Here is a 10,637-nt window from a genome sequence, read left to right on the forward strand (position 1 = left end):
TAAATGCGTAACATTTATGTTCAAGAAATTCCCCATGAAAAACCGTTAAACAATTACATCAAGAATTCTCTCAAAACTTCACACTAAGATTTAGTGCACGTTGTATACACTAACCTTTACACTGCAGCTATGTAATCAAACTTTAATAATATACAACATAGTAAATCATTTACCTTAAGAGACCCGTCTCTTGAAAGAGTACTTGTTCCCAGAACAAGACCGACACGCGCCGACAACCTTCCCGGTTGAAAATCTCAAACGCTGTGACGTTATTACCCCCAGACCAGCTGCATGTCTCAAAACACAGCTCATCTCAAACTAAAGCCAGTTTGGCGTGGAACGCACAAAACACGTGAATAACGTCCCCCAGTCTCTACGCCTCGCCTCTACAACATTTAGGGAGGTTAAACTCACGACGCTGTTCAGACCACAAATTATGCTACTCACATCTTTGTGACACTATGGAACACCTTACCAGATAACGTTAAAATGACCACCTCCTTGAGCGAGTTCAAAAATTATTTGTTAAATGCTGATTTTAAAGTACCATGCCATTATTATTTTGGAGAAAGATTTGAACAAGTACATCATTGCAGATTGCGTATTGGTATGAGTGATTTGAATTTTGATTTATGTAAGCGGCACCTTAAGGATTGCTCTCAATGCGAGTGTGGTTATCCCAGCGAGACTGCTGAACATTACTTATTGCATTGTCCCTTGTATAGGTCCAATTCATTCTTCTTACTCGGCGTGACGTTATCAAATGGATCGGCTAGCTTTAGCCCTAAGGGGCACAACTCCGCTCATACTCTCTTCGCGCCGCCATATTGGATGCCGTCTTTGTTAGTTTTCTTCATTGCACTCTTGTTCTTTTTGCGTATTTCACTGTGTATGCAGACAAAATGAAGAAAACTGTGCATGCATGAGTCCAAAGGGGATCTGCCTTTTTAACACAACAGCACAACATAAAAAGTAAAGCAAGAATACATTATTATATTCATTTATTTATTCTTTATCTCAAATGACCATGCAGACAGTGCACCAAAATTCACAAGATAAAGCTCTCAAGACAGGCAAATGAGGTACAATGCAGCTCAGGTAACTACTGCAAAGTATAATTTTCAAAGCATCCTATCACAGTGTTCATTCAAAAGGCACAACCGATGGACAATTGTTGATTAGCGCACTGCACACAGCAAAAAATAACCAGTTATAATCGTCTTCTCCGCTCAGTAACTTCCTTCCAGTTGTCACCCTGATGGTAAACAACTTTAGGGATCCTAAAGTGTGCCTGCTGACTGCAGTTTTTGGCCACACAACGTGTCATTTTCACTTTTGGCGAGTCGCCACCCAACGCTCAAGCACTGTCAGAGATCGTGCAAGGCATCCAACATGGCGGCGGATGACCAATTCCAGAGAGTTACGACCCGTGCTTCTCATACCGCGCGCGCCGATTAGAAATGCTGTTGTTAACTTGAGTTTCTGCAATGGGCCTATAGAGATATAAGATTATTGTCCATTGATAATTTGACAAATGATTATAAGTATATCGAAATATTATTGAAAGGCATCCCGCAATATTCACGAAATGTCAACCAGACCATATTCATAACTGTACAGGACTATATTAGACAGACGGGCAGGTTCCGTAAATGAGCCTCTATATTTCACTCATTACATTTATTAGACACTGTCATGTGACATGCTGCCTGACAAATTTTTCCCCATAACCTCTCTCATGTTCTTTTGTTGTTTTCCGACTTATCAATTATGTCTCGATTTATGCGCAATGTAGTGACTTTTCCTCTGATCACAATATGCATTAACTTTGAGTTTGTTTGTTTGCTTAACGCCCAGCCGACCACGAAGGGCCATATCAGGGCGGTGCTGCTTTGACATTTAACGTGCGCCACACACAAGACAGAAGTCGCAGCACAGGCTTCATGTCTCACCCAGTCACATTATTCTGACACCGGATCAACCAGTCCTGGCACTAACCCCATAATGCCAGACGCCAGGCGGAGCAGCCACTAGATTGCCAATTTTAAAGTCGTAAGTATGACCTGGCCGGGGTTCGAACCCACGACCTCCCGATCACGGGGCGGACGCCTTACCACTAGACCAACCGTGCCGGTCTAGATATACATATGTTGGCTTTATATTGTGTCAGGATTATATATGTCTTGTTTCTTGAATTTTATGTTTCTATATCAAAGGCCTATTCTGTCTCCCGTAAATCACCACAGACACCGCCAGGCTTTTACTGGACGCTTTCTATTCACGACGTTTTTGATTGACCTTGTTGAGCTCATGGGGGCTGCCATTTTTCTTTTGTTCCAACATTATTCCGGCTTACACTGACTGCGATTCATAACCCTTCTTTCTCATTTCGGTAACCACTGGCTATTTTCGTATCGTGTGTGTCGTTCTCTCACATTTTAAAGGCACAGTAAGCCTCCCGTAAACCATCACAGATACTGTCAGGCTTTTACACACAGTACAAACACCCTTTCATTTAAACACTCACCGCTTGAGAACATCCTAGGTGCCCGGCTCGTAAAGAGCGAGCCATTTTCAAAGAATTCATTTTTGCGTGGTTTATCTTACCTCTGAGCCATCATGAACCCTTGTGATCCAGTTTCCTTTTTTCACAATGTAGTCGTCAGATTGTAATTTGAATGCGACTCGCTGTTAGCTTATCTGCAATAGCACGTTATTGTGTACCTTTGAATCTAAACGAAACAAACAGCCGTGATTCACAAGAACTCTCGCGATGGCTTTTGACTGTTCAGAGGAACCGTCGTCTGCTACGAGAACCACGACCTTGCGTGACCCTGCTTCCGGGCTTTTCTTTTTTCAAACTTTGAAAACTTCGAATTGTACTGATCTTGTCTTGATGAAAAAAGAATTCTTTTATGATTTAAGAATGTTTGTGTAACAAGCTGTCAATTTATTATTTAGATTTTAAAAGTTAGGTCCAGCGCCCAAACGCACCACGGTCCGATTTTGAGAGGAGTTAATTCTTTGAAAATTGCTCGCTCTTTACGTAGGGCACCTAGGATGTTCCCGTTTGGTGAACGTTCAAATGAAAGGGTGTTTGTAGTGTGTGTAAAAGCCTGACAGTATCTGTGATGGTTTACGGGAGGCTTACTGTGCCTGTAACTATGCCAGAGTGCACGGTCGCAATTACCTTCACGGTTGTTAATCCACGTTCTCTTCTTCTTTCTACTTTTTACTAGTTTTGCGCCATGTCATCAGTTAAAAGTAAACATTCCGGACCGGAAACCGCAGTAGAACAGATTTTATTATTTTTGATTGGACACTGATGCCGACGCCCACTTGACCCCGCTACAATGTCAAGGTCGAAAAGTCGTGAATAGGGCGCACGTTTTTTTTTTCAAAGATTGTGTTTTGCGTCGACGTATAGCCAGAGACTATAGAGTATACAGAGACGCTCCATACGGTGCTGAAAAGTGAGACCGGAAGCCCAGTGGCGCCACCACGCGGAAACATGGAACAATCTACTTTCTCTTTCCACAGCAGTAGTGATATCGTGCTGCACAAGCATGGCCGCGCCAACGCGAAAACGCAGTGGGGCATGGTGTTTGGCCATCAATTGCTCAAACGCACATGCCAATTAAGGCTTCCGGATGTTCAAATTTCCCAAGGAAGAGAGCAGGTGAGGATTGTTTCTTCAATTTTTCTCTCGTTAAATGTTGGAAAATCAGTAAAAGTTGTAGCGTCGAACTGCGTGTAGATCTATTCTACCGGAACAGAAAACACACACTGTACACACAACAGCCTCAAACCAGTCCAAGCTCTGCATGTTGGTACTAGTTTCACATACTATAAGATTTATTTCTCCTCTACTTTATCTCATTTCGGCATGCCAAGTCTGGAACTGATAGTGGCAAATACGGTCGGTGATCGCGGATTAGGGTAGACATAACCATCTCGTTTGATTGACACGGCCGTCGCGGGGTTATAGAGTAGATCTACAACGGATAACAGCTTGCAGCTTCGAACGTTAGTATTATCATGATTAATATTTTGATTGTAAACGTTTTGATGATGATGATGATGATGATGATGATGATGATGATGATGATGATGATGATGATGATGATGATGATGATGATGATGATGATGATGGCTATTGTTGTTGTTGTTCTTGTGCACCACTGATTTTGAATGAGTAAAGGTCAAAGAGAGAGAGAGAGAGAGAGAGAGAGAGAGAGAGAGAGAGAGAGAGAGAGAGAGAGAGAGAGAGAGAGATTGGATTGGATTGGATTGTTTACTCTTTTTAGGCCATAGCCCCTTATGACGGGGGTGAACATATATACAATGACATAATGACATTTTCACACAAATCAAATGAAATAAATCATACACGAACTAAGACATTACATTTCAAATAAAATATACTGTTGGCTTACATGAACTAAGACATAACAACACTACGTAGCCGAAATGCTTTGTACACATAAGCTGACAACTTTCGAACAATACCTTCATTCACAGATGCCATAAGCATAGAAAACTTGTGTAAACTTGGGTTTCTATAAAACTTAGCAGGAATAAACTGGCATCGCAAATCACGAAGTGCGGGGCAACAAAGCACAAAATAAAACTCATCTTCCTTACTTTCCCTGCACAATGGGCATAACAACATATCCGCATCGCATCTCTTATATCGATTAACGTGCACAAATAGTTCTGTTATTCCACCTCGGAATCTTGCCATAATAAGAGAGAGAGAGAGAGAGAGAGAGAGAGAGAGAGAGAGAGAGAGAGAGAGAGAGAGAGAGAGAGAGAGAGAGAGAGAGAGAGAGAGAGAGAGAGAGAGAGCTTTCTGAACAAGAAAGAAGCAACTGAAAAGAAATAAGAAAATCATCGATCGATCAAAATTCTTTAAAGTCAGCTTGGTCACAAGAGACTGGTTTAAGTTGCTGTATTTTACAGTTTTCCTTTCATGATAACTTCTTAGCTCCGTGTAATTGACAACCCATTTCAGTTTCGATGTGCTGGGACGACACCAAATTGACTAAAATAATGCCTTAGTTACCGATTTAACCGGGAACTATTTCGTTAAACGATTTATTCCTGACATATTTTCTCAGGCTTAACTGACCATGTATTCAGTATGTATTTGTATTTGATTAAAACACACACAAATATAAACGTGATATAAACACAGCCGACAGCAGCCGCTATACGCGAGCTACCTTGTGCGGCAGGGTGTGGCTCTTTTCCCGCGCTGCGCTGGGCTGGCCGGTCTCACTTTCGCACCGCAGCGCAAAGAAGGATGACGCGTCTCTGTATACTCTATTCACGACTTTTTTTCCGTGACCTTTCGGATTTCATGGGGGCTGCCATTTTGGTTTTGATGCGCTTCCTTTTCCGGTTTATTTATTTTCCGGTTTAACATAGCATTTGCGTTTTTTTGTCAGAAGAGTGATATTTGGTTATGAAGGAAGTCAAGTCCGCCATTACCTGCCACCTCAGTTGAGTGTTTACTTTGAACTTATACTTGAACCGTAACAGTGTGTAGCCAGTTCACAAGACCTGTTCATCTTCCTACCAGTTCCAACTGTTGTTATCAATGGGTCGCGCAGCTGGAGGAAGTGTTTATTTCCATTCGGAGCCCAACTTCAGTTCAAAACCAGTCAAAAACTGGCCTTGACATTCCCACATTACGATACCCTTGAATGACATTAGATCTACGGCGTTTCCGCTTGCCAAAATCCCACATGTTACATGTCTGCTCTTCGAGTTGTTTGGAACTTAGTTCGAATATTTTCTCGAACGTAACTTTTGACCCAGCTGTCAGGTAGGCATCATGAATTAGACGTACACTGGCAGTTATAAATCATGTTGTGCAAAAGACTCTAAAGAAGTAGAACATTGTGGAAAATCGGGAATGCTTTCTCAGTTTGTGCACCCTGGCAACATTCAGCAGGGGAAAAAAACTGCATTGCCTTCCTCTGCAAAAGTCGCGCGAAGAATGCTGAACGGGCAGCGACGACTAGCTGTTCTTCTTCAAAGTAATAAACTACCCTTCAAACCCTGCAAGTTTGTGCGATTTACTTTGTGGACATGAAGTCAGCAGAGGACTCAGGAATGCCCACTTAATTCCTTGATTGTACTTCCGTCACAAGAACTAAAAGAACATTCAATGTTCGTTAAATCTGTGGATCAAGTGACTCACGAAGCGGAGGAAAAGAAAATCACCAGCAGATCTGTACAAGATGTTGAATTCTGCCAGGGAAACGAAGCCGCCCTCACGGCAGAGAAGTCTCCGCCTACGAAAATCAGTAGATCTAGAGCAAGGTAAACATACGTTTTTCAAAGCTTGTTCACAAACACACACACACACACACACACACACGTACACAAACACACACACGCTCACACCATCACACACACACATGAAAGAGATTTCTTTCTTTCTTTATTTGGTGTTTAACGTCGTTTTCAACCACGAAGGTTATATCGCGACGAGGGAAAGGGGGGAGATGGGATAGAGTCACTTGTTAAGTGTTTCTTGTTCACAAAAGCACTAATCAAAATGAAAGAGATGGAATAGCTGATCGAGTGATGACAATGTTGATTGATAAGTATTTTTGGTGCGGTGAACTTGAGGCTATATTGTTCTATCAATCCATCGATATATTTTACACTTTCACCCCAGAAATGAAGCACGTGTACACATATTGAACACAAGAATCATTTTAAGCTTTCATTGGCATTGTTTCCTTTTTTTTTGCAGACATGTTGGCAGGAAGTGAGTGTTTCACCCCACTCTTGCAAGGTAGGTTGATCACTGATGACAAGTTCTGATTGTTTTTCCTTTTTAAACGGATGACAATCCGTACTCTGCAGATGGATCTAACCGAGATGGATCTAACCGATACACGGAAGCAACATTGGGAACAAACTGTTATTCAATCTGTGAATATTGCATGTGTGAGGGGTATAACTGCAAGTAGCCTACGTTCGCTAATGTAGAGAAATAAGTTTTGACTCAAACTTCAAGTTAAATTGTTTCTGCTGTCAGACTCAGAGCCATCTTTCTGAAGGAACAATATTTTACATGCCACTGGATTGTTGTATATTCCTTCTTATTTTGCAATTACAGGCTCAGCTTTCATTTGATTGTAATGTGTTTCTTATTTGAAGCTTTATATCATAAAAGCTCTGTAGAAGTGTTGCACTTGTTTTGCAGACTGCATTAGGCGTGGTACCTATTGCACACACCCACACCCCCCCCCCACCCTGCCTATTTATCTAAAACACCCACCCACACACATACACAGGGTGCTGACAAAGGATTTTTTTCCATTCTCCTTCAGGCCATCGCTTAATTTCTTGCAGACTGAGGAGCAATGGACGTTTGAGCAGCTCCTAAACCTGGGGCACACAAGCCACAAGGTAAATAAGGTATCAGTATATGAACAAATGTTTTCCCTTTGGTTTTTATCGCACCATTTTTTCATAAAACTCTGTAAATTGTGGCAATTACACATTATGCCAATAACATTATTATGAAGAATGAAGATTTTCAACTTATCATTGAAGAAATGAAATCAAGCATTTTTGTTCATTCTGTATTTGATGATTATTTTCCAGTCTTTGGGTTGGCATAGTGGGTGAAATAAGGGTGAGGAGTGTCGGTTGGTGTTATTTCTTAGGTCTTGGTGATGTAATATTTTCCCTACGGTATTATTCATGGTTATCATAGTGCAGATTCCAGGGAAACGGTTTTTTGAACAGCCTCTTAAACTGAAAAGCTACAAGGTCAACAACATAAACAGGTTACTGGTGTCTCGGGCATTGATGTTTTTAAAAAGATTTGCACAGCAATTTTTGTGTGTGTAAAGAGATAATGAAAATAAAACATAACAATTTTTATATTTTTGAAGTGGATATAAATGTTTTCATTTTTTTATTTTGAAGTGTTTTTTGTATGCAGGTTTTATTGGATGGGTGGGGGGTGGTTTTGATGGTTCTGATTTATTATGATGTAAGGGTGGTTTTTTTCCTTAATTATTTATTTAATTGGTTTATGCAGACTTCATGGCAGCCACTGACCTGACGATATGACAGCCATGAATATCGAACGCAGAAGAAGAAAAAGAAGAAGACAGTCTAACAGGAAAATAATTCTGGTATGCTCATAATGTCTATGCCAGTTAAAAAAAAGTCATGAATTGAAGTTTACCCAGGTTAGACATTAGCATGTCGTAATTGTGACAATGAATGTATCCGTAAACGCACCAAGAGACTTACTTAGAAAAATTGAAGTCATGCATCGTCAATATGACTACAATCACAAACTGAATAAGGGGAAATCATGTCAATTTGGTGGTCTGGATCATCAGCTGTTGCTCATTCGCTATAATGGTCTACTTGACAAAGCCCGTCTTCATGTGCTTCTTTGTTTCTTTATACCTAGTGTAGACAACATGTAGGCGTTTGCAGACTGTTTATTGTATTGCTGTTGTTTGTTTGTGAGTAAACCTATGGTGTGACCTCAATTGTTTGAAATTTGTTGTGTGAGGTGTTTCTCCATGCCCCCAGAAGAACCGACATTATATTAAAACCTTCATACCCTGAAAATACTTGCATACTAGATGTTGTTTCTTATTGTAATGATTGGGGACAGGCAAGCTCTTAAATTGTGCAAGCCTTCAGAAAACTGTCAAGTCTGATTTGCTAGAACAAGCGATATTAACACGTTATTAAGATGAATATTTGATTAAATATGTGCAGGAACTACTTCAGCAGATTCATATGGCCAGTCTCACAATGCAAGGAAGGTGAGTAGATTGAATTATGTCTTTCCCACCTGTTCTGTGTTTAGTGTCAGCCGTGATTGCCTGATGAGAATTTGAAAACATGTTTCTAACTAACATGAACCCAACCATGAAACGTGATGTAGGTGAGTAGCCCATCTAGAAAAAAGAACCTGTTCTAATTCGGAATTAGAACAGGTTCTTTTTTCTAGATGGGCTACTCACCTACATCACGTTTTATGGTTGGGTTCATGTTAGTTAGCAACATGTTTTCACATAGAAAATGGTGGGCACCTGAACAAATATCTGCACATTACAATGAAGTCTTACTTTGTGATCTGATGGTTAAATAACCCCCCCCCCCCACCCCCCACCCCCAAGAAGAAGCTCACATAACTACCAACTACACAATTTCATTACAGAATCAAACAATGGGAAGAATCAGGATTCAGCAGTGCTAGGTCGTTGAGGGGGATAGCTATCACTAGTCACTCAGCAATGAATAGTTGAGGTTTTCACGGACATTAACAAAATCCGGTAACCTACGGACAGTAAATTTCACAGGGAAGGGAACAAGAACGTTAAAAATGGAAAAGTATGTTTTTTCTTTCAAACCATTGATAGAGCTCTGAAGCTTCACACAAGTTTTGCAGAGAGAGCACTCGACCTATTCATTTTTGGCACTAAAACATGCGCACACACAAAAAGAAAGTTTTTAAAAAGTGGCGCCGATGTATTCTCACACTCACAGCCTTAGAATATTGCAGTTTGTATGTTACCAAATTGAGGCATGATTTTACTCCATGCAATTACCTGACCAAATCTGCGACAGTCGGGCAAACTTCTTACAAGTCGGATTGGGCCTTCAATCAAATACTCAGAAACCAGCAGCTACTTTAAGTAATACTAGTTTTGTTGTTATTTTGTACAGCTTGTACTGAATGTGTTTTCTTTTATCTCCTCAGAATCGAGTCAGCCAGAGAAAGACCATTGAGAGGGAGAGCGCACAGTAAAGCATATATGGCATGCACTTCGGTGGACCAGTGCCATCATCTTCATAACAAGAGATGCAGATCATATTTTCTTATGTTTAAGTATAGCTGTTAGCAAAAGTATTTGACGATTCTTGGGTACGACTTTCGTGTTTAATCCTATTAGCTTGTGCACAGCCTCAAAATATGTTTTATTTTGATTTATCATTTATAGTTTTTTTTTTTAATGGAATTAGTCCAAATGTAAATACATGTATCTAAGGTTGCAATATTGTTTTCTTGTATATACCCTTAAAACTACCTCTTCGTGTAAACAAAATTTAATTGTAAAAAGAAGTGTTTGTTCAAGGGAGATAATTTGAAGAGAATTTTTTTTAAATCAGTAAAACTGCGTAGTGACATCCTCAATTAAATAAAAAGAATAAGGAATAAAGGTATACACACAGGTTGTACCCATTTTCTTGATTGCACTGCTTTTAAGCAGAAAGCTTTTTTTCTCAGAATTATTTTACAAATAAATTTCAAGGTAGGCAATTGATATGATAAAAAGGAAGAATTTTTCTTTTCTTAGAATACTGTACACATTTAGTAAAGTATAATTTACAAGACAAAACACAGGTTTTTTTTCTGTGCCTACTACTTGACAAGAGAACCACGAGATTTGTGCAGATTATTAAAAAAAATTCTGTACAGTATATTTTACAAAGACAGATCCATACAATATATATAATTTTGTAATAGATGTTTACAATTTGTGGGTATGTTTTTTTTTTAAATCAACAGTTCGGATAGCCACAACAAGTGTGTTTGTCTTGTGATTTGAGAGCTTTAGCACTGGATGCTTAGAATC

At 39.9% G+C, this 10,637-nt stretch overlaps 1 long non-coding RNA gene across 1 annotated transcript; it reads left to right on the forward strand.

Moving 5' to 3' along the window:
- Positions 1–5,332: 5,332 nt before the first annotated feature.
- LOC138950987 (uncharacterized) lies at positions 5,333–9,964 on the forward strand. Its single transcript, XR_011450905.1, has 6 exons — positions 5,333–6,330; positions 6,770–6,811; positions 7,353–7,431; positions 8,072–8,168; positions 8,773–8,819; positions 9,761–9,964. It is a non-coding gene; the product is annotated as an uncharacterized lncRNA (long non-coding RNA).
- The last annotated feature ends 673 nt before the right edge of the window (positions 9,965–10,637 follow it).

Source organism: Littorina saxatilis, linkage group LG16 (genome assembly GCF_037325665.1).
Source record: "Littorina saxatilis isolate snail1 linkage group LG16, US_GU_Lsax_2.0, whole genome shotgun sequence".
Taxonomy (NCBI): Eukaryota; Metazoa; Mollusca; class Gastropoda; order Littorinimorpha; family Littorinidae; genus Littorina; species Littorina saxatilis.